Source organism: Ctenopharyngodon idella, chromosome 11 (genome assembly GCF_019924925.1).
Source record: "Ctenopharyngodon idella isolate HZGC_01 chromosome 11, HZGC01, whole genome shotgun sequence".
NCBI classification, from domain to species: Eukaryota; Metazoa; Chordata; class Actinopteri; order Cypriniformes; family Xenocyprididae; genus Ctenopharyngodon; species Ctenopharyngodon idella.
Window position 1 is genome coordinate 17,498,744 of NC_067230.1, and position 14,098 is coordinate 17,512,841.

The following is a 14,098-nucleotide window of genomic DNA, read 5'->3' on the forward strand; positions in this document are numbered from 1 at the left end:
GTGCGTTTCATTGCTTTGTTTTTGTTTTTTCTTAGTTTTGTCTGCAACAGTTGCTAAGTGAACCGGCGGCCAAATCGCTCAGCTGTTTTTGTACTTCACGGTAATTGTTTCAAGCACAATAGTTTTGGGATTTCCAGGCTGAAACTGAGGGAACGAGAATTGAGTAAAAAACACCATTGAGAATAATGAGAATTACTCAACCATCTGAATGCTTTATAGTAATGAGAATATGTCAAATAATGTTAAAATGCAATGTTAATCATCCTAAAATATTTTCATTTGACTCAATTACATTTCTTTTAAAACACACACACACACACACACACACACATACATATATATATATATTTAAAAAACAAGGAACAGTTTTTTATAATATATTAAAATATAGAAAACAAGGAAAATCAAGAAATTATATTTTTCATAAAATTTACATGTAAATATATTTTTAACAAACAGAAAAAAACAATATTATAACATTGCATTTTTTTATAAAACATAAAAATACAAAAATAAAGACATAAATATCTTATTTTTTTCTATATATATATATATATATATATATATATATATATATATATATATAATAAAACAATACAATTATATTAATATATTTAAAAAAAAAAAAAAGAAATTATATTTTCCATAAAATATAAATAAGTATAACACTATATAAACAGGAAAAAAAACAAGATATAATAAATACATAAATAAGATAAAAAAATAAATAATTTTTTGTATTTTATTTAAAAACACAAAAACAATACAAATATATTAATATACTGAAAGAAACAAGAAATTATTTTTCCTGTGTGGGCTGAAATAGACCTTGACATGTTTCCATGAGATCCAAATATATCTTCACCAATATCAAAATGTTATGAATTAACCAGGAAGATAAAGCACATGGTAGTTATTAACCAGTGAGGCATGTCTGCCCCGCCCCTCTCCATTCATTGGGCAGGGCTTATCTCGCAGTCACTTGACCTTTGACCCTGCAGATCTGTGGGTAAGAAAATAAACACAAGCACAGCCATCACATCTGGAGAGCAGCGGCGCTGAACGCTGACCACCGGTGAACAGAGACGCCTTCAGGCATGTGAACAGGAACACTGTGTGTGTGTGTGTGTGTGTGTGTCAGAGTAAGAAACACTCGACACGTGTCAGTGTTAGCGCAGAGACTGTGTTATGAATGCTTGTCTGAAAGTGTGAAATAACTTTGAAAAGCTTTAAGATTTTACTCAAAGTCAATAAAATGGCAACATGTTTTAGCACATTTGAACACATTAGCTGTGTCCCAATTCAGAGGCTGCAACCCTTGAAGGCCGCGAAGGTCGTTGTTAAATGGGACGGTCTAGCGTACAGAGGATTGTTCTTGTTGCCTAGCAACTGTGACAGCTGCCGTTGACGAGCGGCAGTTACGTTTGCACTGGACTTTATTGAAAGTTACATTCAACTGTATGAAAACAAAACAGGATTCACAACCTGTCTAAATATGTTCACCACAGTCCATCTCTGTACATAATAAAGAGTATAAACTGTGTCAAATCACATCTTAGTAAGACATAAGTCAACATTTGAACCACTTTAAAGTGTTTTTTTTTTTTTTTTACATTTGTATCATTATATGTCTGAGTAAGTTGAAACCCAATACTTACATTTAAAAGTGTAATCTGGGAATTTCTCTCAAAAAAATCTTGTCGTCACTGGCGTGCAATGAATTCTGGGGTAGGTTGGGCTGCGAAGGATCTGTCTGTTGTATCCTTCATTGCCCGGAAAACGAAGGACGCGTTTCAAGGCCGCATTTGAAGGAGCCTTCGAATTGATTTAACGTATTGCTAACATGTTTTAGCATGTTGGCATTATTTAGCACACAACTAACATGTCTCTAGCATGATTTAGCATGTTGCTAGCATGAATTAACATGTTGGTAACATGTTGCTAGCATGATTTAGTATGTTGCTAGCATGATTTAACGTATTGCTAACATGTTTTAGCATGTTGGCATTATTTAACACAATTAACGTGTTTCTAGCATGAATTAGCATGTTGCTAACATGTTGCTAGCATGAATTAGTATGGTGCTAACATGTTGCTAACATGATTTAGCATGCTGCTAGCATGATTTAACGTATTGCTAACATGTTTTAGCATGTTGGCATTATTTAGCACACAACTAACGTCTCTAGCATGATTTAGCATGTTGCTAGCATGAATTAGCATGTTGTTAACATGTTGCTAGCATGATTTAGTATGTTGCTAACATGTCGCTAGCATGATTTAACGTATTGCTAACATGTTTTAGCATGTTGGCATTAACACAACTAACATGTCTCTAGCATGATTTAGCATGTTGCTAGCATGAATTAGCATGTTGCTAACATGTTGCTAGCATGAATTAGTATGGTGCTAACATGTTGCTAACATGATTTAGCATGCTGCTAGCATGATTTAACGTATTGCTAACATGTTGTTTTAGCATGTTGGCATTATTTAACACGATTAACATGTTTCTAGCATGATTTAGTATGTTGCTAGCATGAATTAGCATGTTGCTAACATGTTGCTAGCATGAATTAGTATGGTGCTAACATGTTGCTAACATGATGTAGCATGTTGCTAGCATGATTTAACGTATTGCTAACATGTTTTAGCATGTTGGCATTATTTAGCACACAACTAACATGTCTCTAGCATGATTTAACATGTTGCTAGCATGATTTAGCATGTTGCTAGCATGATTTAGTGTTTTAATATGTTAACATAAATTAATGCATGTTGCTAGACTAGATAGATACGATGGATAGATGTAGGTTAAACTCAGCAAGAGTTTCAGTCAGAACAGTCTGGTGTTTGGTGGTTTGTGCCGCATTCACTTTAGAATTTTGGTCACAGAAGAAGAAGCAGCTTAAATAGTAGATCAGTGTGTTGAATTTCTCAAGCCAACATAATTATCTTCTAGAGAAAGAACAACAGGCGCTGCTTTCCAAAACGGAAACAAATAACTCTGTCTCAGTTTGTCTTTTTTTGTGCTCTTTGTAGTTTCTCTTCATGTCTGTTGCTTTCATGATACCTTTATCTTCTACCCGCTTCTCTCTCTCTCTCTCTCTCTCTCTCTCTCTCTCTCTCGCAGACACACATCTGAGAGAAAGATTACTGAAGGTTGCGAGGAAAACCAGGTCATAACAGGCAGGGAACAAGGACAAGAGATTTTGCTCTGGAAAAAAAGGAAAAGAGAGTCAATTTTGGTCGGATCACAAGGTTTTCAAGTCTAGTGACGGTGTTCACCAATGTTCCAGTCAGAAATGTCTTTAAAAGGGTGATTTCATTACCTTCCAGTGCTTTTCCACTCAAAAGGCCTTCATTTATTTCACTCTTTTGCCTCAGAACTGCAAACAGTCTTTCTCCATCGATTTTCTCGTGGACTTTTTTCACTCGGCTGTGATCTGTATCCTCCCTTTGCGCCCCATCGTTCGATTTGCCCGGCAGGTCTGTGAAATCGTCTTCATACATATTTGAACATCTGTGAGAAAACTCTCTCATGTTGGCTCAAGCGATGGTGCAACAACCGCGCAACAGCTGATCTCCATGCGGCTCCATCAGCCCCTCCCGTCTCCATCTTTGATCTCATATGGATGGGAAGGTTAATGGGACACAGCTGAAACACGGCTCGCTCATTATTCAGACCGATCTTCACGCTAACACGCATGAGGCGCTGCCGTGCTTTTCAAGGTCGACTCGTCTCGTTACTTTGATATGAGACGTGACGCTGTTTGTTCTCATGCAGTTTATGTCTGATGACACACAGCTCATTTATCTGTTTCTTGTTACCGAAAGCATGCAAAAGACAAAATGTACGGGTGTGAGATCGGTTATAGAATGTGGTTGTCACTCTGCATTAAGCACTCAAAAGGGCTTTTCACACTTGAAATAGTTAACCCTGGGTCATTCTAAACCCTGGGTAAAAGGAATCCTGAGTTATCTTGCTTCACATTTTACACTGCTCATAATTTAGCCGGGGTTAACAATTAATCCTGGGTATTCATAAGCTGACGTTTCACATTGTACATTCCTAAACCCTGGGTGAACATTTTTATTTGCATATTTGCGGTGTCAGTGTCATTAGGCTAGCTAGCTCTAGCATAGTTCTGCGCATCCTCGTATTGCCAACTGTACTATCAAGTTTATACTGAATGGACATTTCGGACTATAAAGGTAAGAATGAAACGGTCTCTTCTTCACTCAAATTGTTGCGTTTTCTGTCAGCATTTGACAGTTTAATGTGATATATAATGAGCAGTGTTTCCGTGACTTTCCAAAGCAGACAAATATGAATACGCGATTGGTGTTTAGAAAGACGATAACCCGGGGTTAAGGGCAGTGTGAAAAGCCCTAAATACTAACTATCATATTCTGCTGCTGTATGAACGTGTCCGATTGAGTCATTCGCAGTGCCAAGCTAATGAGCTCTTTTGGCACGATTTGCCTGTCGCGACTCTCTGATTGGTGGAATTTTCACATACAGCATCATGGGTAATGTTGTCTTTCACCATGAATTCCTAGCATTTTTTTAACATGTTGCTAGCATGATTTAGCATGGTGCTAGCATGTTGCTAACACGAATTAACACATTAATAGCATTTTTAACATGTTGCTAGCATGATTTAGCATGGTGCTAGCATGTTTTGAACATGATTTAGCACATTGCTAACATAAATTAGCACAATGATAGCATTTTTAACATGTTGCTAGCATGATTTAGCATGGTGCTAGCATGTTGCTAACATGAATTAACACATTGATAGCATTTTTAACATGTTGCTAGCATGATTTAGCATGGTGCTAGCATGTTTCTAACATGACTTACCATGTTGCTAACATGAATTAACACATTGAAAGCATTGTTAACATGTTGCTAGCATGATTTAGCATGGTGCTAGCATGTTTTGAACATGATTTAGCACATTGCTAACATGTTTTAGTATGTTGCTAGCATGACTTATTCGCAGTGCTTGATGGGAGTGGGCAAAGCTAAAGAGCTTTTGGCATGATTTGCTTGTCGCAACTCTCTGATTGGTGGAATGTTCTATGTGCATCATGGGTAATGTAGTCTTTTACCATAAATTCCGATGTTAAACAATTATTTTAAAACTAAGCTGAAATAATGCGGGCTGACGGCTTCAACAGATGCAAATACCATCGATTAACAACCTTTTTACTTCCGGACCCAGACTGTTGCATTACTTATTTAAATCCAATCTACTAATTTATGCTGAAATAATTAAAAAATGCAAGCTGCAGTTAATAATTTGGCATTCTCGATTTGGCGTTCTATAGACACATTTCTACCCTGCCCTAAGTGCAGATTATATGCTACCAGGCACATTTTCTTCTTCTTCTTCCTCCTTTGCATGATGAATGCCCTCTCGCCTGCCACCAAACCACTCTATTTTTAGTCCTGATGTCAAAAAGAGGCCTGCAGGAATCTCTGTGGGCTGCAGTTCACATGACGGATGAAATCATCACAAAGTACAGTCTCTCTTTTTCACTCCCGCACTGCTAACGCTGTGAATCGAGTCTGTGAAATGGAAATGAGTTTTGCTTTTTTGTCCTCGTGACATGAGAAACGAGGCGCTCATGTGAATGATCTCTCTCAGACGCTGGAACGCCGTCAAATCCGCCGAAAAACTGGAGCGCTGGTGGAGGGAGGGAGCGAAGAGAAGAGAGCGAAAACAACACAGAGGACCAAAACAGATTTCAGAGAGAGAAAAGAGGCAGACAGGCGAGTCTTTTGTGTGCGAGACAGACATTGTTTAGGGCGAGGAGGATTCGGATCAGCTGATAAAGTGAGGTGATGATAAAAAGCTCTCCGTTGTTTTTGTACCGGAACAAAAGCGGGCAGGAGGGCATGACAGGCGCTGGCAAGGGTTCTTGAGTTTGGCACACTTCAAGAGTTTCACACTGACTCTTTAGTCAGACACTAGATAAGAACCAGAACTCCAGACAGGCCCCGACATAACTGAAAACACCAGAACAACATAACCATCCATAATATACTGTATAGTCTCTCTCTATCTATCTATCTGTCTATCTGTCTGTCTATCTATTCAATTCAGATGCTGTCTTAGTAGTTAACTTACTCTATAAACAGTAGACAGTGAAGCTGCTCACTATAAATTGGAACAGGGACTGAGATAAACGTGTTAGTTGGATGGAAGAGGAGAAAGAGTTTTCAGAGCAGAAGATGAGGTGCTCAAAGAGAGAAAGAGGATAAACTCATAGTTCACTCTCAGCTCCTGTTACAAAATCTCTTCACTGTGAATAATAGACCTCTCTATCTGTCTCTCTCTATCACCAGGGGTCTCATTAGTGTGCCAATCTGAAATATTATTTCATTCTTTCCCATTTCTCCTGCTCTCCACACAGTATCCTGACAGCTTGATTATTCAAGAGCGCTGGAGTGTCTTTTTCCACATCCAGACACAGGAGGTTTAGTTTAGAGAGTTTCGTGATGATGGGAAAGAGAGGAATTTGAAAAAAAAATCTCTAATACAATGTCTTACCAACTTTTTTCCCCCTAGTTCTAGTGAATATTTGCATTGGCTGATAGAAAGACCCAGTAGTAAGTGTGCATGAAAAACAGAGAAAGGCCCAACGTCAGCGGCTCGCGGGTCATTGTATCCACATCCTGCTCTATATAATTCCAGACGATTTCTCAGAGGCATGCACTGGACTGCGGCCCGGAGCTAAAGGTATGCACGTCCTCTCCGATCCCTAAACAAAGAAAAATGTTAATAACAGACTCTGGTTGGATACTGAAGAACGCAAGTACAAACTGTCTTCATTGTTGTATGTGCACATCTGGATTTCGGTAGGAAAGGCCCTGTGGCGTCTCCTCCTCCGCTGGCAGTCGGGCTCAAGTTTGTGGGAAGAAAATAATCCAGTGTCATCCAGTGCAGCCCATGCTGGAGTCAGGCAGGATACACCGCTTTGGGCGGAGGGACGCTTCTGGATGTTTGACTTCAGCAGAAGCATTGCCAGGAGAGCGTGTGTGTAGATGAAATTGTGGTTGTGTACATGTGTGTTGGGACTCACGCATGTGTGCTTGTGTAGGCAGCCGTGCACTGAAAGTGTTTGTGTGTTTATGAGTGGGTAGAATGTGTTTAGATCTCCTCTCACCAGCAAATTGTGTCAAAATTTGAATGCATGTATGTTATGCATTATATTAGCGGACATTTTAAAGTGATGGTTCATCCAAAGAATGAGTATTCTCTCAGCAAAGAAGACAGTGTTTTTGTCCACAGTCAGTGGGGTCTAATGTTGTTTGGCTCGACTATCCCTTTAAAATACAGAAATATTAATGACATTATATGCAGTGGCATATTCATATTTTTGTCCAATCAAAAGTGTGTGAACTTGTTTATGTGTTTGTGTGTTGGTGGAGACGGGAAACTAATGCTTCCAAACGAACACCTGACATTAGTAGTACTCCACCTCGTGTGTGTCCTGTTATGGTGGGCGGCGAATTAAAAACCAGCTTTTAAACCGAGACATTTAGCGTTTGTGACTGGGCTGCCACAGTTTGTAAATGCTATTTTAACCGCACACATCCAGTAAACGTCTCCAGGCCTGTGTGCATAAATATCACATTGATTTGTGGCTGGTTAACAGAGACGTGCCACAGAAAATGCTCCTCAAACCTTCATTAACGCGGTGCCTATTTAGGGAAGTCAAACCAGACGGGTGGTGCATGAAGTTATAGCACACCTTCAGATGTTCTCTTTCTGAACGGAAAGGCCAGCGGGCCAAGTTTTGTCTGTGAATAGCAGCGCTGGTTGAGCTGGTGTTTGGAGTGTTGGCTGAAGTCTGACAGCCAGAGGAACATTCCAGAAATCTCTTGAGGCAGCGGCAAAATACTCTAAACTATACAGTACCAGAAAGATAGACGGACAAATGGATAGATAGATGGATGTTAGCATGTTATGATGGTTACGTGCCTGTCCAGAATCACTCTGGCTGCATCCTCTGGGAATCAGTTATATTTAGCGGTCAGTGGTCCGTCATCGCGGACGATGTTTTGCTGCGGCGTCAAATTTCACTGCCACAGTTCAAACGTCCAGATCGTTTTCTTTCCTCAGAAGGAGGTGATTTATAGAAGCTGATCGGGTGTTGAACCAGTCAAGGACGCTTCTCTGACACTAACCACCTAAATAGAGTGCATGTCCGAGGCAGGACACTAGATCCGGTTCTGGGAGAAGTGCCAGGCGGTTGACTAAGCAGGAGGGTGAGAGTGTCTCGGGTTCAACGGGAGGGACCAGAGCCACAGAAATTCACGTATGCATACTTTAATGAGCATGAGACCACACACAAATATTGAGTAAAAATTAGTGTTTTTTTTTTTTATTGGATTAAACTATTTTTATTGACTTGTTTATAATCATTATTTCTCTTGTTTATCTCAGTGCATTCTGGGATTGCATTCGTCAAATGAATACATGTGAGACTGCCATAATTACGCTGGCACAGTGTTCATGTCAGGAGTCTGTCTGTGACAGTCTTAAAAATGCTGCCTACGTAGGCAGCTCACTAGAGTCTGGAACTGATCCATGGTGTCCAGGTTCCTGGAAACATCCTGTCGTGTTCTAACAGGAAAAACCGTTTGGCACACACACACACACACACATCACATGATGTTGTGTGTGTGTGAGTGTGTGTGTGTGAGAGTGTGTGTGTGCGTGTGTGAGTGTGTGAGTGTGTGTGTGTGTGTTCTTGTACAACCCGAATTCCGGTAATGTTGGGATGTTTTTTAAATTTGAATAAAATGAAAACTAAGAGACTTTCAAATCACATGAGCCAATATTTTATTCACAACAGAACATGGATAACATAACAAATGTTTAAACAGAGAAATTTTACACTTTTATCCACTAAATGAGCTCATTTCAAATTTGATGCCTGCTACAGGTCTCAAAAAAGTTGGCACGGGGGCAACAAATGGCTGAAAAAGCAAGAAATTTTGAAAAGCTTCAGCTGGGAGAACATCTAACAACTAATTAAGTTAATTGATATCAGGTCTGTAACATGATTAGCTATAAAAGGGATGTGTTAGAGAGGCAGAGTCTCTCAGAAGTAAAGATGTGAAAGAGTGCATAAAAAGATTGTGGAATACTTTAAAAACAATATTCCTCAATGTCAAATTGCAAAGGATTTGCAAATCTCATCATCTACAGTGCATAACATCATCAAAAGATTCAGAGAAACTGGAGAAATCTCTGCGTAAGGGACAAGGCTGAAGACCTTTATTGGATGCCCGTGGTCTTCGGGCCCTCAGACGACACTGCATCACTCATCGGCATGATTGTGTCAATGACATTACTAAACGGGCCCAGGAATACTTCCAGAAACCACTGTCGGTAAACACAATCCGCCGTGCCATCTGCAGATGCCAACTAAACTCTATCATGCAGAAAGGAAGCAATATGTGAACATGGTCCAGAAGTGCCGTCGTGTCCTGTGGGCCAAGGCTCATTTAAAATGGAAAAGTGTTCAATGGTCAGACGAGTCCAAATTTGACATTCTTGTTGTCTCCCTCCTCTTCTTGTCCGGGCTAAAGAGGAGGGAGACCTTCCAGTGTGTTATCAGCGTTCAGTTGAAAAGCCAGCATCTCTGATGGTATGGAGGTGCGTAAGTGCATACGGTATGGGCAGCTTGCGTGTTTTGGAAGGCACTATGAATGCTAAAAGGTACATATAAGGTTTTAGAGCAACATATGCTCCCCTACAGACGACGTCTATTTCAGGGAAGGCCTTGTGTATTTCAGCAGGACAATGCAAAACCACATACTGCAGCTATTACAACAGCACGGCTTCATCGTAGAAGAGTCCGGGTGCTGAATTGACCTGCCTGCAGTCCAGATCTTTCACCTATAGAGAAAAATACGTCAAAGACGACCAGCAGCTGGAAATCTATATCAGGCAAGAATGGGATCAAATTCCAACACTGAAACTCCAGAAACTCATAACCTCGATGTCCAGACATCTTCACACTGTTTTGAAAAGAAGAGGAGATGCTACACCATGGTAAACATGCCCCCATCCCAACTATTTTGAGACCTTTGAAATGAGCTCATTTTGTGCATAAAATTGTAAAATTTCTCAGTTTAAACATTTGTTATGTTATCTATGTTCTATTGTGAATAAAATATTGGCTCATATGATTTGAAAGTCTCTTAGTTTTCATTTTATTCAAATTTAAAAAACGTCCCAACATTTCCGAAAATTGTGTTGTATACATGGTTTATGAGGACACAAATGTGTATAATGACATGGGTATTACAACGTAAACATGATTTATGAGGTCACTTCCTGTGTCCTCGTAAACCAAATAGCTTAAAAACATACTAAATGGTGTTTCTTTGAAATTAAAAAAAATGCAGACAGTTTGTACAGTATAAAAACCATTACGCCTATGGAATGTCCTCACTAAGATAGCAAAACAAACCTCTGTGTGTGTGTGTGTGTGTGCTTTGATACACCAGGCTGTATCTGATGAGTGAAAGGAAAAGCTGCAGCTGTAATGAGCCACTTAGTGTCGATCCTGTGGAAAAGTGTGGTGATATTTTCCTCTGCACCACCAAGACGTCTTTAACCCAGTTTCAGAGTATCATAAAGCCTTGCTTATCTTTGTAGGTTATCATGTGTTTACAGGACAGTATTAGTTAGATCATTAGTGTGATTGATGTTTGAACATGTTAAAAAAGGTAAAAAAAAATAGTGACTAGAGAGAAAGTTTTCTTTCTTTAAATGCTCTTGGACAGACAAAAAGTGCAACATATTAATGTGAAAAAGATTTTTCATACATAAGTCATACATTATTGTATTGTAAGATTATTGTAGTACATTTTACAATAAAAAACTATTTCAGTCTTTCGACTTGCTTTGTAAGTTACTAGCAGTTTCTGAGTGGAAATTGTTTTTTCAGTGTAGTTATTTCAGAAAAACTGTTGCTCTTTCATCAAGTGCTCTGTTTGTTTTCCCAGATTAATCCCGAGCACGACTCTCTCTCCCGGGACTCATTCTGTAATCTTCAAATGTGGAAACATCATTTCCACATGGATGTCGTCATTCCCAGACACAAACATGCCCTCAGCGCCTGGCAGGAGATTTGAGCCGCCATTACTGTAATGAAAGGAGGGCAGCGCTCGCTCGTCATTACCGACGTGAAGCCACAAAGAGGATTAATACAGGAAAGCCAAAGCTTTTTATGATGGAAAAAAAGATGGGAAAGGGTTCAGTGCAGTAGAGAGGTAAGAGAAGAGAAAACGAGGCCTCGTGTCCAAATGGGTTTGAGGTTCTGGAACAGATCATCTCAGTTCAGTGTTACTCCCTCGAGACTTTAACATCAGCTTGACTGTGACGTCACTTCACAGACTGAGATCCAACTTGAGATATTTACTGCATTTCTGGCCTGAAACCGTTTTTTGTCTGCCTCGTTTATATTATGTTTAATATTCGGTAACTTTGAGCTCATCTACAGTAAAAATAAACTTTTAGCAGAGATCTAACACAGGCTTTCTCTTCTGAAAAATGGACCAGAAATATGAATACATTTATATTTATTTATTTAGCAGATTTTAATCCAAAGCGTCTTATTAAGCATAACAAGCCATTTTTATCACAAAGTGTTCAGAGTAATTATTTTTATTTCCAAATATTGTTAACAATACTACAAAAATGATTAAATGTACAGTATTAAACAATTATTAATATGTTTTTCATAGGTGTGCATGTTAATTTTTATTTTATTATTAATTGTGCAATATTAGACAATTATTAATAATATGGTGTTCACACTGATGCATGCAGATTAATATTTATATTATTATATTATTAACAATATTATATCAATTATTAGTTGTACAATATTAAACAATTATTAATAATACAATTAATTTTACATTTTTGTAATTTTAATAATTTAAGTTTTATTTAGATTTGAAATTAACATTTGTATAACTATAAATTATTTTATTTTAAAATAATTTGTTTATTTTAATTTTACATTTTTATTAATTTTTAGTAAGCATTTTATCGATAATGATTTTTTTTAAATTATTTAATTATTTTAATTTTACATTTTTGTAATTTTTATACATTTTTGTAAATTTTTAAAATTTATTTATTTTAATTTAACATTTATATAATTATTAAATGTTTTAGTACGTCGTTTGATTTGTTTTTATATTAAAATCATTTGTTTATTTTAATTTTACATTTTAATTAATTTTATGTAAGCATTTTATTTTGATTGTTTTTATTTTGAATTTTTTATTTATTTTAATTTTATATTTTTGTTTTACAAGTTTTTAGATTTTTTATTTTAAAATTATTTATTTTAATCTTACATTTTTATAGTTTTATACATTTCTAATTTTATTTTGATTATTTAAAATAGGTTTTAGAATTATTAATTCATTTTAAATTTTATAATGAATTTAATGAATAAATTTTATAATAATTTAAAGAGACATTACTGAGGTCTATTTCTCCAGAGAAACAGGAGAGAAGCAGGAGAATTCAGCAAACTTCTCCATTTCACTGCTGTGTAGAAGCAAAAAGATTTTTTTGTGAAGTAGAGTGTTTAATCTTATATCTGTCTAGTTTACATCATTTACCCATCAGTTTTCTCCTGGGATGGTGTTTCAGGAGCTCCAGGTGCGCTCGTGTCCTCGGCTCGTGACCAGTTCACGGATCTGATTGGCTCAGGCAGATTTGAGCCATATGGCCCGTCAGCATTAAGCCGAGCGGACCGCGGGTGTCCCGTCCCGTCCGGCAGTGACAGATCTGAGATGATGACAACCTTCAGGTAAACGACCTGTAGAAATCACAGAGATTGACCGGCGAGTGTATAGGTCTGTTGTGCTGCACAGATACAGTATTGAGCTGGAGATCTGTGTCTGATCGGACGGCTCCACCTGCTCCTGTGTCTGATCTCTGATCAGCGAGAACGGGTCAGATGAGAGCAGCTGGACACACAAGCTCAAACACCTCCTGAATCCTGATCATCCAGCAGAGCAGGAGTCATTCATAACATTAAAACATCATTTTGTTATGGCTTTAGTTTCATAACCCTGGTCAGAATCAGACACGAGACTCATCCTTATCGCTCTGAAATCACGTTAAGCGTAAAGATCAGGGAGCGATGTGAGTATCTGTCTCAGCCAGTCAGAGGCTGTCGAGACACCAGCGTTGGTGTGTTTTAAACTGTTTGTCCTACTTTGAGAAGCTGCAGTCGGATGAAGGATGGAGACGAGAAGCCAGTGGAGTCATGTTATGGCTGGTGTTGGTCTCTGAGCTCAGACACAAACACGCCTCACAGGACTCCAGCGAATACATGATCAGCTCTTGTCAGACTGGCGGCCCAGCTTAAGACAAAATGCATTTTGATCTTTTTGTTGCAGAAAGTTTCAGTGATTGTAGGACGTCACTAAACCAATAATCACAAACGACTCAGAACTATGAGATTTAAAATCACAAAACCATGTTTTGACCCGTTTTACTCCTGTGATGTGGTGTATTTTTGAATCAAACAGGGTTTTTAAAGGATTAGTTCACTTTCATATAAAATTTTCCTGATAATTTACTCACCCCCATGTCATCTAAGATGTCCATGTCTTTCTTTAAAAAAGCTTACGCTGTATGTTCTGCGCCTTCCCTGTTCTACTTACGGAACGAACGCGGCGCAAGTTCCATTTTTTCCGTAAGTAGAATAGGGAAGGCGTAGGACATACAGCGTAAGCTTTTTCAAGAATACGAAAGTATTTGGCGGAAGCACTTGGAAGGCGATCATTTGTTTATATAAAGCATATACATTTACATTTTTTAAGAAAATGTCTGATGGTTTCTCTAGATAAGACTCTTATTCCTCGTCTGGGATCATGTAGAGCTCTTTGAAGCTGCACTGAAACTGACATTTGGACCTTCAACCTGAAGTCCACTATATGGAGAAAAATCCTGGAATGTTTTCCTCAAAAACCTTCATTTCTTTTCCACTGAAGAAAGAAAGACGTGAACATCTTGGATGACATGGAGGTGAGTAA

The 14,098-nt window shown here is 38.2% G+C and overlaps 1 long non-coding RNA gene across 18 annotated transcripts in view; it reads left to right on the plus strand.

Moving 5' to 3' along the window:
- The window catches only part of LOC127522891 (uncharacterized), a 52,943-nt gene that overhangs the window by 10,674 nt on the left and 28,171 nt on the right, over positions 1-14,098 (plus strand). For 5 of the 18 annotated variants that reach the window (XR_007932755.1, XR_007932756.1, XR_007932749.1 and 2 more), the window contains exons 1-3: positions 11,158-11,305; positions 12,705-12,864; positions 13,909-14,090. This is a non-coding gene — a long non-coding RNA (uncharacterized LOC127522891). Of the gene's footprint in view, positions 1-6,634; positions 6,753-6,875; positions 11,306-12,704; positions 12,865-13,908; positions 14,091-14,098 lie in introns of those variants that run through there. The other 13 variants (XR_007932750.1, XR_007932751.1, XR_007932752.1 and 10 more) reach the window with 7 other exon arrangements.